The following is a 20,917-nucleotide window of genomic DNA, read 5'->3' as shown; positions in this document are numbered from 1 at the left end:
AAAATGAAGTTAACAAGGTCAAGGTAAATGAAGATCATACAACAGAAGATATTGAAAAGAAAAAAGGCAAAATTGAGGAATATAAAGTATGTATGACATATTCAACTCCTGGTACTTCTCTGATGCTAAAAAATGAGAAAGAAATAAAAGAGAGGTAATTCGAGACTGGACCACAGGTTTAAGAATGAATGAGAAAAATTTAACTATGAAGAAACCTCAAACATTTGTATCAGATTGTCTGAGGACAAGTGAAGAAGTGGGAATATAAAGAGTCTGGTGAATACTACTTCAATTACAACTGCAAGATGCATTCAGAATCAGAACAAAATTGTCATCACCAAAGGAAGCACTTCTGAATATAAAATTGAGCCCAATTTCCACTCGGGGAAGAAAAAGATAATGATAGAGACTGATCAGGAAGAAGCAAAGATTTGTGGATTTGAGGGTTTATCCAAAGAAGTTGACACAAAAGATGATCAAGAAATGAGGGGCAAACGAGGACAAAAACCTTAGTCCTATTACACACCTAACATTATATAAGTAATGAGGCATGATAAATAAACAAGTGGAAGTAGTTATCTACCACTGTAGTACCTTTCATTTTCAGCTTCTTATTTGAACTTGTTTTTTGTTCCTTTTCTCCGCCTTTTGTGCAATAAATAAACTTGTGTTGCTTTTATGGTTATGAGCAAGGAATTAAGTTTTAATCTTGAAATTCTTGAGTATCAACTAGATTAAATATTCTTTTAATTTTTCAAGAGTTATAGATCTTTGGCAAGTGGTGAAATTATATCTTCCATATCCCATCCAACGCCAATTACTTAACCCTTACCAAAACCAAATCCTGACACTACAATTATCTGAGATTCTGAAGAAATGTCTCTACCTGTTTTTGAGACACCAACTCTAGATGTTTACTAGTTTATGATACTACCTTCCACCGCATACATGACTTCATAAGTCACACTTTTGTTCTTCCAAATACAAAATCATCATTTTACCAGTAAAACCAAATGACCTCAAAAGAACCAAACTTTCAATTATCCGTGAATCTTCCTACAAGAAGAGACGAGATGAGGCATTATGGACCAGCTTATCGAAAATAATTTCGAGTGATTGGGGCATACTCAAAGAAGAAAAAAAAGATTGATTTAAATATATATATATATCATGCATTAATTACATTGTTTTCATGTAAATGAAAGTTAATCTTGAATATTCATCCCCCTGGAGATACATCTTTTCACAAAGACTTCCATGTATGAGAAATGAATTTTGCGATCAAGTATGCAAACTCAGTGACATATCGCCCAAAGATGAATAGGGAGTTGAGGGATTAAATAAGAACATTAAGAATATCATTACAAAGATCATTGAAACTTACAAGGATCATTGAAACTTACAAGGATTGGCACGAGAAGCTACATTTTGCCTTATATGCATATCGAAATACTGTTCGAATATCACTGGGACAACACCTTATTGTTCAGTCTTACCGATTTAAGTTGAGATCCCACCACTTTGTATCTTGAAGGAGTTAAAATTGGAGGAGGCTGAAGGGATCCAATTTTGATTTGATCAATTAAACCTTATTGTTGAGAAGAGATTGAAAGCTATTTACCATGGGCAGAGGTATTAAAAACGAATGATGAAAGATTACAACAAGAAAGTACATCCGAGAGAGTTCCAAGAGGATGATCTAGTGTTTAAAAATATCTTGCTTATACATAAAGATTTCCGTGGGTAATGGATGCCTAATTGGGAAGGGTCATATGTTGTAAAAAATGGACCTTTTCCGGAGGAGCATTGATTTTGGCAGAAATTGATGGGAAAGTTCTGAGAAACCAAATAAACTCAGATTCTGTCAAGAAATATTATACTTGAAGAAGGAAAAAAAAAGAGGAAGGAAAAAAAAGAGGAAAAAAGGAAAAAAGAGGAAAAGAGGAAAAAAGGAAAAATTGAACCAAGATAAGTGACTCATGGAGCCTCAAGTTACAAGATTGATTAAGTACAATTAATTCAAATATTCATATTCAACAAGAAGCGCAAGAAATACTGGAGATAAATGAATCTTATGGAAAAATCCCCAATAAAGCTTATCCAAGTCAAGCAAAGCAAGATTGAAGGCATCTAATTAAAAGAGAATATCTTCATAATTCATTCCGCCTCTCAAGATTGATTTTTATTTGCAAAAATTAGTTTTTAAAATCTTTAATGCATGATATGAAAAATGATAAAAGGGGGATTCAAGATGTAAATTTTGAATAACATCTTGGAACCAAAGGAGGATTCGAGTTGAAAACCTGAAAAGGCGGCTCGAATATTGAATGGCGCAGTAACGACATAAGAGACAATCTTAAGCTCTTAATAAAGCACCACACATCCCAAAGATGTTCCTGAGAGTCTGGACACAAGAAGTATCTCTACCAGATAAGCATAACAATCATTTCTTCAAGTTAATGGAAACCCAAAGAGACATATATGCTGGATTAACCTGAGAGACCATACTTTACCATAATCACCCTACACCTTAAATCAGTCAATAATTTTGACACTTGCCATAGGACTATGATTTTTGATTGATTTAAAAGAGTAGTTGATTTATTTGATATTCATTAATTTCATGTCTTATGATTTAATTCTATTGTGAACCTGAAAAGGGCAATACTTTACAAAATTCTATCATTCTTCAATAATGAAAGGAGAAAAAACATTTTCAAACAGGATAGTCTCAAATGAGGAAGGTCCTTGAAGCAAGTTGTTGCCTATTCTACCTCTATTAAAAAGAAAGAATAAGTCAGGCCAAAATGATGAAGCATTTCTTTTTCTTGAAAACAAGTGGTTCAAGAAGTCCAAGAAGTTTAGAGAATTGAACTCGTGACACTCTCCTTGACATTATTGGCAATTCATCAAGAAAGATTATCACTTATCTCACGCAGAGGGTGACAAGTATCCAGACAAAATCATTTTCCCCAATCATCAATCCATGTCCCCTAGCAGGAAGAGCGGGATATGTAAGTGTGTATCTTGAAGCAACAGAAGATGCAGTCACTGTAGCAGTCATTACAAGAAAATGCACCAACAAAAATCTTATAGTTCATCCTGATAAGGTTTATTTCTTCCGGTAAGGTTGTTTCACTGGATGCCACCAACAACAAGGTCGAATTCGATAAATCTACTCATTAACTGCTCCAACCGATCATTATTCAATTCTTGCGCATTTTTTTCAAAAGTATGCCAAGACAGTAGAAGGCAACCTCTGCATCACTGATCCCAGAGAAAATACAGGACATTGATACCATCGGGGAACATGTCTCTAGCAGATCCTCCTCCTTATATATGGTTTTTAGGGAAGCCTAGAAGCATTTCCACCTCCTCAGGTTCAAGTGGAACAACTTTATTCCTTCCAACCTATATGATTTTATTTTCGGCACTCATCAAGAACATACTTCTGGACACTTGAAGGTGGCTTATCGTCATAAGCTTCAAGAGCCTTACGGATCTTTTTTGTCAATTTGGCACTTCCTGTACATGTTTGTAAATAGTTCAACTTTGTTATTGGATCTCAGGAAGGCCACCATTTCTTTGTCAATGAAAAAGAATCATGTATAGTGCGTGGAGGAAGGAGCAGAAGAAATCGACTTTCAATTGGAAGATTATGAATATAGCCCCTTTTCCGTGCAGCAGCACAAAAATACTTCGAATCTACAAATTCTGGCTCTACATCGTACAAGTACCGTGACATTTCGGTCTAAACATCAACTGGAGAAAGTGCCACATTCTCATAGTAGAAATAAGGAGGCCCAATAGCATATTCTGGAAGTGTTCTTTGAGTTATCTGATCTGGTTCGGTAGGACCCCCAAAACCAATCATTGGATTTGAAAGATGAACTGCATGATCGTCTTCATTAAGAAGCTTCTTTTCAAGCTTCCTCTGTTTCTTCCTTTTCCAAAAATCATAGCCCGGTTTTTGCCTTTTCTTGTAATGGGGTTATTACATAATGGCTTCCTATCTTTTACCGAAAGAAATGCATCAGCAACTGTAGCCATTTGAGCAGCACATATAAAATCTGTCAACTCTGTAATTGATGAATCCGGACTGCATCTCCATAGTTATTGAAGCCTCAACCTCTAAGTATCCCATTTTCGTCAAGTATAATAGTTTATTCTCCTCATCAGAATCAGAATTCAGGATTTCCTCGATATCAGAAGAACTATCAACATCTGTGAAATTATCCTGAAAGTTCGCTTCATAATCAGATGAGTAGTTATCAGAATCAACATGTTGCATGGAAAAATATATTCCAGAAATAACCTTCACTAAAAACAAGGATCACTATATCGACCTGGAATGAATTACCAAGCGACTTATCCCACTCTGTCCGACTAGACCTTTCCAGATCCAAAAAATGGTCACCTCATTCAAAAGAGAATTCCTCAGGTTACATAACAAATGTTGTTTAGTGACACCAGAATGAGAAACCAGATTTGGGGAACGAATAAAACTGCAAGTACACACCACGGTGCATTGTCAAAATTGGACATTGTGGGGATCATGATATTCAAGTCAAACAGACGTTGAGAGTAATCCCTATAATTTAGAATATGTGGCATTTTGAAGGCCCAATTCAGACAGATCCATGCAAGACATCTTGAAAGCCCATGTCAACCAGAAATAGAATAGTGGGGCATTTTGAAGGCTCATAGTAATATGAATATTTGGGCACTCTTGGAGGCTCATATCAGCAAGAATTACTGTTAAGCACACTTTTAACATCTGTATTAGCAAATGTTGGGCATACTGAAAACCCATATCATCTTAGGGAAAGATCATTGACTTGAGCAAATATTTCCAATAAGATAGAAAGATATGAAGAATGAAAATGATGAAACAGTGACAGTCGAGCTAACTATACATCATTGCTTCGTTCATCAGGCAGTTACATTATGATCATATTGTTGAACAAATATCTACTCAGCAAGTATGGTTTCAAATACCCAATCTTCTTAAAAATGTGTCACACGACAACGTGTTCTTTGTTAAGCTACATCATGATTGCATGGATAAAGATGGTCCCCAGGCAGACTACTCGATCCAGGGTTCAATTCCTTAAAATCTCGGCTTTAAATTTTATATTCTGTGTGTCAGTGATGATTGGAAATATTTTTAGATTCCTAACAATTAGTTTCAATCATGCTGTTGAGGCTACAAAATCGTTTTTCACATCAGTTTTGCTTACTTGATGACTTTGAAGAGAGAGGCTTGACTTATGTATATTACTCTTATCCCCGTTGTTACTGGAGTTATCATTGCCAGTCAGCATGAACAGAGTTTTAATTTATTGGGTTTTATCATGTGTGTTTTATCTACAACAGCAAGAATCCCATGGACCTCCTTCTGTACATGGATCCTATAGTTGATATGTTTCTACTTCCTACAATGCTCATTATGGAAGAAAACGTGAATAATATCACACTGGCCCTTGCCCGAGATGATATCAAGATCAATTGGTATCTCTTATTAGCACATTTTGTGAATTTGACCAACTTTTTGGTCATGAAACACACCAACATCCCATTTGTATTCCCAGTGAGTTTTGTTCTCGAGTGGTCTTTTGACATCATACAAAAGTTCTGAACACTATGAAAGAGCTTCCCTGACCAGAAATATCTTAGCATAAACCACATGAGATGATACATGTGTTATCAAATGTTTTACGAACCAGTTATTCTGATGCTGAACCATGGTTTTGATCATATGGTTTCCATTTTTAATTCAAGATAAAGTCTGTCTTCTTCGACCCCAAGGTTAGAAGTGAGATATGATGAAGATTTATTTCCATGAGAAAGGAAGCTAAAATTTTAACAACAAGAAACTAGTGGACCCAACTGAGGTTAAACGACAGGTTGTTATTAAGCATCTCGACATGATATGGTCTGAATGGCTTTGTTTGAGATCCAATTAGATGTGGAGAAATGAAAGGAATTAGGATAAATCCTCCTTATGATGTATTTCAAGAGTCAAATCAGAACAGACGTTGCTATCTTAATTAATTTCTGCTAAGTTTGACATATCTGCATCTACATTCTTCAAAGATGAACACTTTATTGGATTTTTACACAAGTCCAGACAAAGAAAGCCGATGTTATCAAAGATAGAATGGTCATGGTCATAGTTCTGACTACAGCAAGAGTTCCATACATGAAACATTTCTTCTGAAATTTTAACGCAAGCAAAGAAGATACAAAGATACAAGTTGATCAAATGGTTCTTCAGCTTTATGACATGGGTTGCTATACTGATATCCAGAGGTAACCTTGGCTATAAATGATCAAATGAAGGAAAACCGATTTCACCACTTTGAAGTCAAATGAAGATTGCATAAACATTCATACATTCATAAGAACATCATTTACACAAATAGACAATGCATTACATTGATACATCTAAGTACATTCAAACATGAAGTTTTACAAATTTTCATATAAAAAAGAAGATTCATGATAAACCATACCTTACAAGAAGAAGGTAGAATTCAAAACCTCAAATACGGGAATCATGCAAACATCTGAAGAATAGATGGAAGCAATTTACAAAAGAAGTATTATTTTGGGCATGTTACCCAATCAACAAGTTATTTCAATGAGAAAAACGCTTTCCAAAGTTTCTCATTTAATCCTTTCTAAAAAGGAAATTGTTGAAAAGTAAGAAAACGATTTCCATAGTTTTTTTACTTAGTAAACTATTTCCAACATCTGTAAGACCTACAGTGCATGATGTTTTCAAAAAGCCTTCGGGAGCTTTTTGATCTTAAAGCCTCAAGGTCATCTGTAAGACCTACAATGCATGATGTTTTCAAAAAGCCTTCGGGAGCTTTTTTATTTTAAAGCCTCAGGGTCATCTGTAAGACCTACAGTGCATGATGTTTTCAAAAAGCCTTCGGGAGCTTTTTGATCTAAAATCCTCTAGGTCATCTGTAAGACCTACAGTGCAGGATGTTTTCAAATAGTAATTTATCTCACTTGAGATTGTTTTTCTTAAAACAAAATTTGTCTCGCTTGAGACAGTTTCACCCGAAACAACAATGTATCTCACTTGAGATTGTTTCTCTTAAAACAAGATTTGTCTCGCTTGAGACAGTTTCACTAGAATAAAAAATTTCCATCACTCGATGGACCAACTTTTCCAGAGGAAGTTCATAATGAGAATAACTCATCTGTAGAGGAAGGAGAAGTTCAGAATGAGAAGAACTTGTTCAACCTTTTGCTCGATTCTATCCTTAAAGGAGATAGATCAGCACCAACATTTCCAGAAGTATTCATAATGAGAAGAACTCATCTGAAGAAGGAAGAAGAAATTCATAATGAGAAGAATTTGTTCAACCTTTTGCTTGAATTCATCACTCGATGGATCAACTTTTCCAGAGAAAGTTCATAATGAGAAGAACTTATCTGAAGAGGAAGAAGAAGTTCATAATGAGAAGAATTTGTTCAACCTTTTGCTTGATGCTATCACAGAAGGAGATAGATCAGCATCAAAATTTCCAGAAGTGTTCATAATGAGAAGAACTCATCTGAAGAAGGAAAAGAAGAATGAGAAGAACTTGTTCAACCTTGCCTTAATTCATCACATATGAAGCTAAATTAACAACCCCTCTTTTGAAGATCAGTATTTCCAGAAAGAGTTCATAATGAGAAGAACTAAGAAGTTCATAATGAGAAGAATTTGTTAACTTTTTTACTAGATTACATCACAAAAGAAGATAAATTGTCATCCCCAGTGGAAAAGTTCATAATGAGAAGAACTAATCCCAAAGAAAAACTTGTTCAACATTTCCAAGTAAAGTCAAATGAGAAAAAAACCTAATTGTCTTTTCGTCTTTGCTCTATCCTCGTTAACACAAGAATGAGCAAAGAAGGGCAGCTGAAGACACTAGTTTTTTTCTATTTTGTTTTTTTTTATATTTTATTTGTGTATTATTATTATTACTATTATATTATTATTTATTATTATTAATTTTTATATTACAGGTCCATTTACAATTACAAATCCTGGAGGCCCAAATGTTAAATCCCAAAGCCCAGTTTACAAGCTCGATCAGAAGCCTAGCCAAACCCTAAAACCAAATTAAGGTTTATACCTCATTCTAGCAACCACCTCAACATCACAACTATTGGATATGGCTTTGATCCAACGACCCAGATCATTTCAGATGAAACCCTAGGGTTATGATACCCTAGGGACCACGCGGTGCCACCTCCAAATCTAGCCGCCGCTACCGACGCCTTGCTGCCACTATGCCACCTTGATGAAGCCTCCAGAAGTGTTGTGTCACCATCCACGTTGCCATCCCTACGGTGAGTCACCAACATAGTTATGGTGACTCACCGAGGGCCATTTCTTTAAACCAGTCCAAAGAAGAAACTGTGGTGGCTATAAAAGCCACCGCCGGACCTGCAAAGAAGAGAACGAAGACAAAAAAAAAGCACGAACTAGAAACAAGGGAAAGAAATCGAACAGACCACAACACAAGCCAAACAACACCCATAGCAGCAAATTGAAAGCAAAGAGAGAAGAGAGAAAAATACTTACCCTCGGGAAGCCCAAACATCGCCGGAAATTGTGTAAAAACCGAGGTAAAACCGTCGGTTTTTTCCTAAATTTACTCTGATTAGGAGATTTTTAAGAAAAACTAAGGCTAGGTTCAGCTTTAGGGGGTTTAGAGCTCCGTTTTGGGATATTTTGGGATTTTTCGGCCACCGTCAACTGTGGCTGGCGGCGGTCAACGTGCCAAGCACGGCTGCCAGCCGGTGGTCTCCCTCTCTGTTTTTAGGTATTTATACCCTCATCAAAACGGTGTCATTTTGATGAGCGGTCTGGGTGTAATTTCAAAATAGTTAAACTACATGTGCAGCCACCTGAAGTTTATAAACTTCCATTTTAGCCACTGAAATCAATTTATGAACATATTAATATTATCTTTGAATTTTATTTTATTCTATTTTAGTCATTTCCTGTATATTTATATGCTTAAGGTAAAATACCATGATTAATCCTTTTAATTTTAAACAAATTTAATTTTAATCCCGTATAATTATATAGGTTAAATTACACTAATAATATTTAGGCTTTATGGTATTTCAAATAATGTCCCTTAATTTTTATATTTTTATAATTTAATCACTGTTTATATATATGTATATATATTTTAGTTTAAATACCTTATTTAGTCCCTCATAATTTAATTAATATTTATTTTTTAATCACCAGTTAATATTATTAAGGCTAAATTACACTATAGGCCTCTAGATCTTATGATATTTTGAAGTAGAGCACCAAGTTTAAATATTCTACATTTTAATTCTATAATTTTAATTTCTTTTATATTTTAGTTATTTGCAATATTATTTCATTATTATTTTTATATATGTTTAAATTATTATGTTCATTATTATTTTTTTATTATTATTACTTAGTCATATAAATATATATATAATATTTATTTATTTATTTTGTTTGTTTTCTATAAAAATCATATTTATAAATTTAATTTTATAAAAACAATCATATTTAAATATATATTTATTTTTCAATATTAAGAAAGGGCGGTCTTAAAGCAACTGGATGTCATTTTCTGATATTTAAAAAAATATCTTACTTTTATAAATTATATTTATTTTTAGATAAATGTTTATTTATTTTTTAATATTAAGAAATGAGCTGTCTTAAAGCACCTAAAAGCCCTTTTATGATATTTCTAAATAAATAAATATCTTATTTAATAAATATATATATTAATATATTAATAAATTTAACAGAATTATGAATTAAATATATTTGAATTTTTTAATAGAGACAATTTATAATTAATAAAGTACCTATTTTGGGCGTTATAGGGTGCTAATCCTTCCCTAAACGTAATCGACCACAAATCCTTTTTTACTAAAATTTTTTGTTATACGCAGATCAGTTTTATCTTTTAAATTATGTTTTATTCAAAACTATTTTAAAAGATTGTTTTTAGGTATTCGACCTACTTGACCCAAAATGCCGATGGCGACTCCTAAAACATTTTAAAAACCATTTATTTACATCATTTTTCCCTCCAAGTAAAATTTCGTGCCTGGGCAAAAACCAGTTACGAAATTTTTCATAATGGTAACATGGAGAAATCCTAATGAAATCCACCAGCTACATTTTACTGTCTAATGCTTCTTTCAGTTTCCTTCCCAGTGCAAATGCCAGAGGAAGAGGAACCGCATTTCCAATCTGCCGGTGCTTGTGCTGAATGTAACCAGAAAAAATTGTAGCTATTTGGGAACCCCTGTTAGGACAGGCAAAAAGAAACCCATTAGAACTATACCAACGTTTTCTACTTCATTCTGGCCTTTCACAAAGTACCATGGCAATGAAAGTGACTTACTTGAGACCGGGCGCATTCTCGAACAGTCAGAATCCTGTCCTGTTCAGGATGAAAGCACATTCCAACCTTGCCCATTGGTTGAGGGTCTGTGATGGAAGTTGGAAAGTCCCCTTCCCAATCCAACCTTCCAAATAGCCCTTTCCATTGATTGTGCCTTTTGGCTGTGTTTGGTAGGCACCAGGGTATTAAATCTACCAATTGTCCGGTAGAGAGTTTAACCTGCAATTTTAAGGAAACAAATAGCCCAGCAGTTCGACAGACAATTTCATTCTGACCACATTTCAAATGAAGAGAGAACAGTATTTGTTGATGTACCTTCTCATCTGGAAGGTCGTGCCAATCTGCACCTGGTATCTTTGGAATCTTTTGACACCGAATCAGATTAAGCTCGTTCATTTCCTTAGATATATGATCAGTAAGGACAGCCATGTCTCCTCGAATTTTCTTTTGAAACCGTGAGAGAGGTTCACTTTGATACTTCAGAAATAAAACATTGTAAATTGAGTACGCATATGCAACTTTTATAGCATGAAGCAAATTTGGAGATATAATTTTCAATCTAGTACCTCCAAATTTGTCTTTGAGGCCCCATTTCCTACAGCTGGTAGATCACCAATTGTATCTCGTACAGTAATTGAACGGAAAGGGGCTCCACCTGCAGTACTTCTTACAGCTGCATACTGCAAATTATGTGATAATGTGACTTTCAACTCGGGAGCAGCAAAGACATGCATTGGCTCTGGCCATTTGGGAAGAGCCTCTTCAGGGGAGGCTGCCCATATGAAGGCTCGTTTATATAAATCCTATAAACAAATGAAAACAAATATACCCTATATATATATTATATATTTAGTATTTTATATTTTTTTTTTAAAAACATATACATTATATTGTTTTTAAAACAATTTTTGAAATATATATATTATATAGTTTTGAAAATTAGTTTTTAAAAATATATATATTATATAGTTTTGAAAATTAGTTTTTAAAAAATATATAGTATATAGTTTTGAAAATTAGTTTTTAAATATATATATATATTATCTAGTTTTGAAAATTAGTTTTTGAAATATATATATTATATAGTTTTGAAAATTATTATTTTTAAATATACATTATATAGTTTTGAAAATTAGTTTTTTTAAAAATATATATTATATAGTTTTGAAAATTAGTTTTTAAAATATATATATATTATATAGTTTTGAAAATTCGTTTTTAAAATATATATATTATATAGTTTTGAAAATTAGTTTTTAAAATATATATATTATATAGTTCTGAAAATTAGTTTTTAAAATATATATTATATGGTTTTGAAAATTATTTTTAAAAAAAACATATATATTATATAGTTTAAAAAATATTTTTCTTTATTTATTTTTCTTTATTTCATTTATTATTTATTATTTCTTTGTTTTTCTCGTTTCAGGTCCAGAGTTACTGTCCAATCAGTCCAAGAAAATCGGGCCTGAACCAGCCCATATAGTTAGGGTTACACAGCAGGCTATCAGTGTCGCATGGGAGAGCAAATCACGCGTAGGTTAAGCCAACGGCCAGGCGACAAATCCAGCCGCACCAACGGGACTGAACCATCCTGAGGCGGCCGATATAACGTGCACAAATATCTCGATCAACCAACAACCATGATTTCGAGATCATCGGGACCTAAACGACCAAAACTGAGCTATAAAAGAATCGATGAAGACCATCAACGGGGACAAGAGACTATCATCGAGAGAAAATAGTACACAGATCCATCACAAACCAACCAACATCGAGAACCACAAAGCCATCAACTACACAGAACCGAGACAACACATCAACAATGGGATCGAGCCCAAGAACAACAAAAAAAAACCACCGAAACAAAATCCATAAAAACACACGCAAAACAATATACAAAAGCAAACCCAAAAGCTAAGCATAAACAGAAAAAAGCAAACGCCACCGGGAGCGGAAAAGTCACTGACAATCAATAAAAAACCAAGCTTCCCATTTAGATCTAGGTCGATTGAGGTCATTTCGTGGTAATTGGGGGCTGGATTCGGGGTAAGAGAGAAATAGGGTTTTGAAAGGGGTAGCTTTTGGGTCTCCGACCACCGTGGGTGGTGGCCGGAACGCTTTCCGGTAAGCAGCGGTGCGGTGGAGATAGGCCGGCGAAGGTGACCGGCCGAACCGTGGGTTGAGAGTATTCAGAGGGTTTGAGGCGTGCTTCTTTGAGAGAAAGTGAGAACGAATTTTTTTTAGAGAAAATGGGCCTTATATGCGACTCGTATACCCGTTCTGGACATGCTTGTGTGACCCGACCTGACTGAAGTGGGATTTGCGTGTTTTCTTAATAAAAGGGGGAAATTCTCTTTTAGTCCCCCTTTCTTTGTAAGCACTTATTTCGCCCATTTAATTTGAATTTTATCCCCTAATTCCATTTTCTTTCAAATCAGTCCTTTATCTATTATTTATTTATTTATTTTTATTTCCAGTTGAGTATATTTATTTTTATCCCTTAATAAAATGGGCCTGTCTTGCCCCTGCAACCTTTTCCTCGTCTTGTAATGGGCTTAGGACTAAGGGTCTGGCAAGCCCAAGGGGGCACCAGCAAGGAGAACTCGGGTACCTCTTTAGAACCTAAACCGGGAGAGTACAGAGAATTAAGCCCACTCCTAAACCTCATTCCCAACCCTAGGCTACTTTATTTCATGCTTTCTTTCTGTTCAAAGCATGCGAACTAGACAAATATGCGGTTAGGATTTATTTAAAATTAGCATGCGGGATAGAGATCATGTCTGGGTAAGAACTAAAGCATGTGGGGTAGATATCATGTGGGGTGGGATTTTTTCATTTTTATTATTGTTTTGATTTACCTCACTAACTCTTTTTATTTTTGTTCTATTTTATTTTATTTTCATTATTTGCATCATTTAAAAGAGGTGTTGATCTGCAAAAAACGTGTTTGTTAAACATGAATAATTTGCATTAATGGATAAAAGGGTTATAATACAAAGAGATAAAAAGCTCAGAAGTCCAGTCGTGGTCAAAGAATACTCAGAGGCAAAGGTTGCAGGGGCAAGACGAGGAAAAGGTTATTGATCCGAACGGTCATTTCGAAAACTACGAGAACAAGATGGCGAAACCCTAGCTAAACTGGAGACCATTATTGACGAATTCAAGAAGCAAGCCCATAAACTTCGGATGGAGGGCTCCAGTGGCATCTTCGTTAGAAACAAACTCGGCAGAGAGTGAAAGTTAGAGATGTAGTCCTTTGAAACCTTTTTTTTGGGGGCAAGCAGTTCGTCACTTGTCAGAGGCTGTTCGGGATTTATACTATCAAAATGTTTTTTATCTCTTCAGACGTAACAATTTTGTCCCCAATAAGGATTATTTATAATAATAAACACATTTTTTGGATCAATGCCTCGAACATTTCATGCATCATGCATTTAGACATATTTTGCATTTTTCTTATTTTCTTTGCATTCACATTAACTAACAAAGGCATGTCTCATCAAAAGGAACAAATATCGGATTTAACTCCACAAGCTTCGGATACGTGTCATATCCATTCAAACCGAAAGGAAATAGAAGCCAGAATTGCTTAACTTGAAGAGAGCATGCTAAGGTTGCAGAAGGATATAGAAGAAAAGATAAATCAAAATAGCCCGAGTGCCCTAGATACAATTACGAAAGGGCAAGAGTCCTTGGTCGATCAGATCATTACCAGGTTGGCTGGCATACATAATACAAGTGCACCAGGGGCAGGTCCATCGGAAGGGGTAACTATCACCTACCCCGCAAGTAGTTGTCTCACCCAGAATCTTATCAGGACTTCAAAATAATTCGGATGGTTACCGCATTCTGAAATTTGGGGAAGAAATCAAAACGACCAATAAAACAAGAGGTAGGTTGGGTGAAAAGCCTCCCCTGAAGAAGAAAGAAAGAGAGATCATCAGCAACTCAAAATCAGTTGTAGCTGTATCATCTTCTAGAGAACCAATGAGAGAGAAAGAGCATTTCGATCCTATTCCCATGACATACAATGAGCTCTATCAATAACTGTTTGACACACATGTGGTGTCACCCTACCTAAAGATACCACTAAAGCCCTCATACCCAGGTGGTATGATAAAAATGCGCAATGTGAATGTCATGGTGGTGTTCCGGGGCATACTATTGAAAATTGCCTCGCCTTTAAGAGGGTTATCCAAAGAATGCGCAATAGGAGTTAGATTCATTTCAACAATACAAAATCACCCCCACATTGCACAGGACCCTCTGCCTAATCATCAAGAGAATGAGGAAAGTGCAATCACCAAGGAAAATGGTAAAAAGGCCAAGACCAAAGTCTCCGAAGTGAAGTCACCTCTTGCTTGGGTATGGAAGCAAATGATAAATGCGGGGTATCTTGCACCACATCCTGGTACATCAGATTCCAAAGGTAGCAGTTATTGTTGTTATCTCAGTGAAGTGGACATGATGTACAAGAATGTGTCAAATTCAGAGCCTTGATCCAACTAATGATGGGTAGAAAAGAGCTGGAATTTTACGATGAAAGCAATGACACTCCCAAAGCAGAAAGTGTCATGACAAGTGGGGTATCCTGATGAGACCTTATTCAATTTTGAGGCATCTTGTTTGAATTTGTTTTTTTTAACTTTCTCATATTTGGAACTTGTTTTTGAACTTTCTTTGGATATTTCAATGCATTTATGTGGATTGTTCATAAAGACATTTGAATAAATTTATGTTACTTTAAAGATGACGAGCAACAAATCAAACTTGCAATCTTAAAATTCTTTGAATATCAACCGAATTAAAAACTCTGTAAATGATTAGAGTTACAGATCTTTGGCAAAATAACAAAACAAGGACTTTGACCTTACCCAGAATATACGCTCAAACGTCATACCCTTCTCTTACAAATAACCAATATAGCCTTCTCCCTTCATAAGGCTTGGTATTTAGATGTACATAGGTTCGGATAACATGTTCCATCTTTTGTATATGATGTTACTATACTTTTCATTTAAGACGTTCAATGATGATAATGATCTTCACAGATGTAATAGTTGAGTAAGCAAATCTAGTTTAGGTCAGTTACTTGGAAATTGAATTCTAAAGATGAGATTCCTTGACTTCCAAAAACACCTAGACTATAACAAGTTTTTTTGACAAACTTAAGAAATTGGACCCGTATACCCATATTATAATATTATATATATACAATAAAGCTTGAGTTGTCCCTTTAAAGCAATTGGTTAAGCGCCCTAGCTTTATGGATAAGATTCAGCTAGCCTGATAAAGGTGATTATAATATACAATAAAGATTGAGTTGTCCCTCTAGAGCAATTGGTTAAACGCCCCGGCTCTATGGATTCATCTAGCCAGAAAATGGCGAATTAAATTTATTTGTATAAGAAATTTCGGTAAAAATGGACTAAGGGGGTTAAAGAACACCTGTTATAGACAAATACACACGAGCACTCAAGAATTTCAGTTTTAGACCGATATTTCTACACTACCTTTGTTAGAGGAGCTTATAAAACTTGAACAAATGGGAGATTTCAGAGAACCAAAATAGAAGGTCTAGTAATTGATAATGCTGATTGCGTCATTTTGTCCGCATCCAATTAAAATGCCAAGCCAAAGAAAAGCTTGTTGCAATAACAAAAAAATGACCTTTTTATGAATGAAACCTTAGGTCAACCTAAAGTCAACTCATCCATTTGAACATTTGTTAAAGAGCTATAACTCTAAAAACATTAAAAGAGCTATTGATTCCTTTGATTTACTTTGAACTCACGTTTATGATTTGATTCGATTGCAAACCTGAATTAAGGAGCAATATTTTACAAAAAAAATATCCTTTTTCCTCCTAAAACAAGAAAAAGGAGAAAAACATTTTCAAACAGAACATCTCAGATATGAAAGGCCTGTAAAGCCAAAGCTGATAAGCCAATGGGCACGATCGATTCCAAGGACCAGATCGGCAGACAAAGCACGAGACTCTGTCCGAGAGATAAAACAGAGCTCATTCATGTTGCATGCATCTTAGACCTACTTAGGTTCATCACATTCATCATTTTAGCATACATGATTTTTGCAGCTTTTAGAGTCAAGTTTTGACTTCAGGATGAAGGATACTCGATTCGCAAGCTCCTTTAGAGAACAATGGTGGTTGCTTAACTCAGCAGTGAGAAGCTACACCTCAACCGACTTGACATATCTACAGATCTCAGAATCAATTTCAGATAGGTTCGAGAACCAATTCAGAACAAATCCAGTTCAACTCAACCAATGAGCATCATGTTTCCAGTTAACGTTTTCAATCCAGATTTCAATTCCACGACAGAAGATATCCGGTTGACAGAATATATCAGTGGGCTTTCCCGTAAAAGGGGAGTCATTCAAAGATCATCTCATTTGGTTCAGACTCGCTCAAAGGAACCACCAGGAGAATTATGATCGGCTTAGACCCGTGAAGGAAAGCCATTTTTTTAAGAAACTATCGGCAACATAACTCAAGGGTTGTCTGTCATCCAAGACCTTCGAGTTCGACTACACTCAGCTCCAAGGCACATCATTTACAATATAGCTCAAGGCAAGAAGGGCTATTTGCCAATAAAAGACCTTTGAGTTCGACTACGCTCAGCTCCAAGGCGCAGCGTTTGCAGCATAGCTTAAGTCAAGAAGGGTTATCTGCCAAAGACCCTCGAGTTCGATTACACTTAGCTTTAAGGACACATCATTTACAGCATAACTCAAGGCTAGAAGGGTTATTTATCACCAAAAGACCTTCGAGTTCGACTACGCTCAGCTCCAAGGCATATCATTTGCAGCATAACTTAAGTCGAGAAGGGTTATCTACCAACCAAAGACCTTCGAGTTCGACTACGCTCAGCTCCAAGGCACATCGTGTACAGCATGGCTTAAGTCGAGAAGGGTGGGGTTATCTGCCAAAGGCCCTTAAGTTCAAGTACACTCAACTTCAAGGGCTCATCATTTACAATATAACTCAAGGCTAGAAGAGTTATCTGTCACCAAAAGACCTTCAAGTTCGACTACGCTCAGCTCCAAGGCATATCATTTACAGCATAACTTAAGGCTAGAAGGGTTATCTGCCAACCAAAGACCTTCAAGTTCGACTACGCTTAGCTCCAAGGCACATCATTTACAGCATAGCTTAAGTCAAGAAGGGCTATCTGCCAAAGACCCTCGAGTTTGATTACACTCAGCTTTGAGGGCACATCATTTACAGCATAACTCAAGGCTAGAAGGGTTATCTATCACCAAAAGACCTTCGAGTTCGACTACGCTCATCTCCAAGGCATATCATTTGCAACATAACTCAAGGCTAGAAGGGTTATCTGCCAACCAAAGACTTTCGAGTTCGACTACGCTCAGCTGCAAGGCACATTATTTGCAGCATAACTTAAGTCGAGAAGGCCTATCTGCCAAAGACCCTCGAGTTCGATTACACTCATCTTCGAGGGCACATCATTTACAGCATAACTCAAGGCTAGAAGGGTTATCTGTCAACAAAGACCTGCGAGTTCGACTGCGCTTAGCTCTAAGGCACATCATTTGCAGCATAGCTTAAGTCGAGAAGGGCTATCTGCCAACCAAAGACCTTCGAGTTCGATTACACTCAGCTCAGAGGTAAATCAAATTTACAGCATAGCTCAAGGGAAGAAGGGCTATCTATCAATAAATTTGTCGAGTTCGATTCTATTCAGCTCGATGACACCTCAATCACACTACTGTCTGGTTGTAATCGAGGTTTTTCAAGTTGAGAAGAAGACCCGAGTTAACAGTGCCTCAATAACAAAAAACCGTTTCCCAGTAGCATAGCTTAAGTCGAGAAAAACTATCTGTCAACGAAGACCCTTCGAGTTTGATTCCATTCAGCTCGAGGGCTTATCAACCACATGATAGAGTCAAAGGAACTACTTTTCAGTCGAATTTTCCAACCAAGATCTTTAAACCGAGAAGATGATCGAGGTAGACTGCAATTTGAAGTTGTATCCTGATTTTGAACTACGGCTTAAATTCCATATCATTTCAAGATGGACTTAATTTCGCGACGGAGGAGCCATCTGCAACTCAATTCGATAGGGAGGTATTCTTCAACTACACCGAACGAAAATTTGTGTCTTTTTATATTTTTCCTATTTTTCGTTCCACGAAAAAGGACAAAGAGGGATAGTTGTAGACACTCATTTTCGTCCATTTTATTTTATACGTATATATCTATATATTATATAGTTTGCAAACGGGGTTTGAAAATATGTATATAATATATAGTCTTTAAAAAAACATTTTTGAAAACATATACATTATATAGTTTTGAAAATAATTTTTGAAATATATATATTATATAGTTTTGAAAATTAGTTTTTAAAAATATATATATTATATAGTTTTGAAAATTAGTTTTTAAAAATATATATATTATATAGTTTTGAAAATTAGTTTTTAAAAATATATATTATATAGTTTTGAAAATTAGTTTTCGAAATATATATATTATATAGTTTTGAAAATTAGTTTTTAAAAATATATATTATATAGTTTTGAAAATTAGTTTTTAAAAAATATATATTATATAGTTTTGAAAATTAGTTTTTAAAAAATATATATATTATATATTTTTGAAAATTAGTTTTTAATATATATATTATATAGTTTTGAAAATTAGTTTTAAAATATATATTATATAGTTTTGAAAATTAGTTTTTAAAATATATATTATATGGTTTTTAAAATTATTTTTTTAAAAACATATATATTATATAGTTTTAAAAAAACATTTTTCTTTATTTATTTATTTTTCTTTATTTCATTTATTATTTATTATTTCTTTGTTTTTCTCGTTTTAGGTCCAGAGTTATTGTCCAATCAGTCTAAGAAAATCGGGCCTGAACCAGTCCATAGAGTTAGGGTTACACAGTAAGCTATCAACGTCACATGGGAGACCAAATCGAGCGCAGGTCAAGCCAACGACCAGGCGACAAATCCGGCTGCACCAACGGGACTAAACCATCCCGAGAGACGACCGGTATAACGTGAACAAATATCTCGATCAACCAACAACCATGATCCTGAGATCATCGGGACGCAAACGGCCAAAACCGAGCTATAAAATCCTCGATGAAGACCATTAACGGGGACAAGAGACCATCATCGAGAGAAAACAATACACAGAGCCATAACAAACCAACCAACGTCAAGAACCACAAAGCCATCAACTACACAGAACCGAGACAACACATCAACAACGGGATCGAGCCCAAGAACAACCAAAACCCAAAAAAAAAATAACCACCGAAACAAAATCCATAAAAACACATGCAAAGCAATATACAAAAGCAAACCCAAAAGCCAAGCATAAACAGAAAAAAGCAAAGGGCATCAGGAGTGGAAAAGTCACTGACGAACGGTAAAAAACCGAAGCTTCCCTTTTAGATCTAGGCCGATTGAGGCCATTTCGTGGTGATCGGGGGTTGGATTTGGGGTAAGAGAGAAAGGGGCTTTCGAAAGGGGTAGCTTTTGGGTCTCTGGCCACCGTGGGTGGTGGCCAGAACGCTTTCCGGCAAACGGCGGTGTGGTGGAGATAGGTCGGCGAAGGTGACCGGCCAAACCGTGGGTTGAGAGCATTAAGAGGGTTTGAGACGTGCTTCTTTGAGAGAAAGTGAGAATGAATTTTTTTTAAAGAAAATGAGCCTTATATGCGACCCGCGTGCGTGACCCGACCCGACCGAAGGGGGATCTGCGTGCTTTCTTAATAAAAGGGGGAAATTCTCTTTTAGTCCCCATTTCTTTGTAAGCATTTATTTTGCCCATTTAATTTGAATTTTATCCCCTAATTCCATTTTCTTTCAAATCGGTCCTTTATCTATTTTTTTATTTATTTTTATTTCTAGTTTCGTATATTTGATTTTATCGTTTTTTATATTTATTATTATTATTATTATTATTATTATTATTATTATTATTTACCTCTTATTATTATTATTTTATTTCATCTTATATTTTTTTGGTTTACTTAATATTTTTATTATTTTATTATTATTGTTTTTTATTTTATTTTTCCTTTGATTTGTTTTTATCTTATTTTATTTCTTTTAAATAATTTATTTCCTTCTTTTTTCTTCTATTTTTTAATTTTTCTTTCTTTCGATTTATTTAGTAATTATTTATTATTTGTTTATTCTCTCTAACATTTTTAACGTTGTAGATAAATTCCAACTGATCAAAGGTAATCAATTCGAATCGGGTAACTTAAATTTTAATTTTAATTTTTAACTTTTCGCAACAAAGACAACCGGAAAATTAATTGGTACCGATAGGGCGGTTCAAGGGTGACCATAACTGACTCCCGAATCCGACACGTTTCTGATACAACGCAGATCAGGTAAGATGGTGTCCAACCCACCTAAATTCGTTTTAAAATGGTTGGTGGCAACTCTAAACTCAATTCATTCAAGTCGAAGCCC

The 20,917-nt window shown here is 35.2% G+C and overlaps 1 pseudogene; it reads right to left on the bottom strand.

Moving 5' to 3' along the window:
* Positions 1-10,192: 10,192 nt before the first annotated feature.
* LOC120122334 lies at positions 10,193-20,078 on the bottom strand (annotated as a pseudogene).
* Positions 20,079-20,917: the final 839 nt, after the last annotated feature.

Source organism: Hibiscus syriacus, unplaced genomic scaffold (assembly GCF_006381635.1).
Source record: "Hibiscus syriacus cultivar Baekdansim isolate YM2019G1 unplaced genomic scaffold, ASM638163v2 tig00110386_pilon, whole genome shotgun sequence".
Taxonomy (NCBI): Eukaryota; Viridiplantae; Streptophyta; class Magnoliopsida; order Malvales; family Malvaceae; genus Hibiscus; species Hibiscus syriacus.
This window is presented reverse-complemented; position numbering and strand designations above follow the sequence as displayed.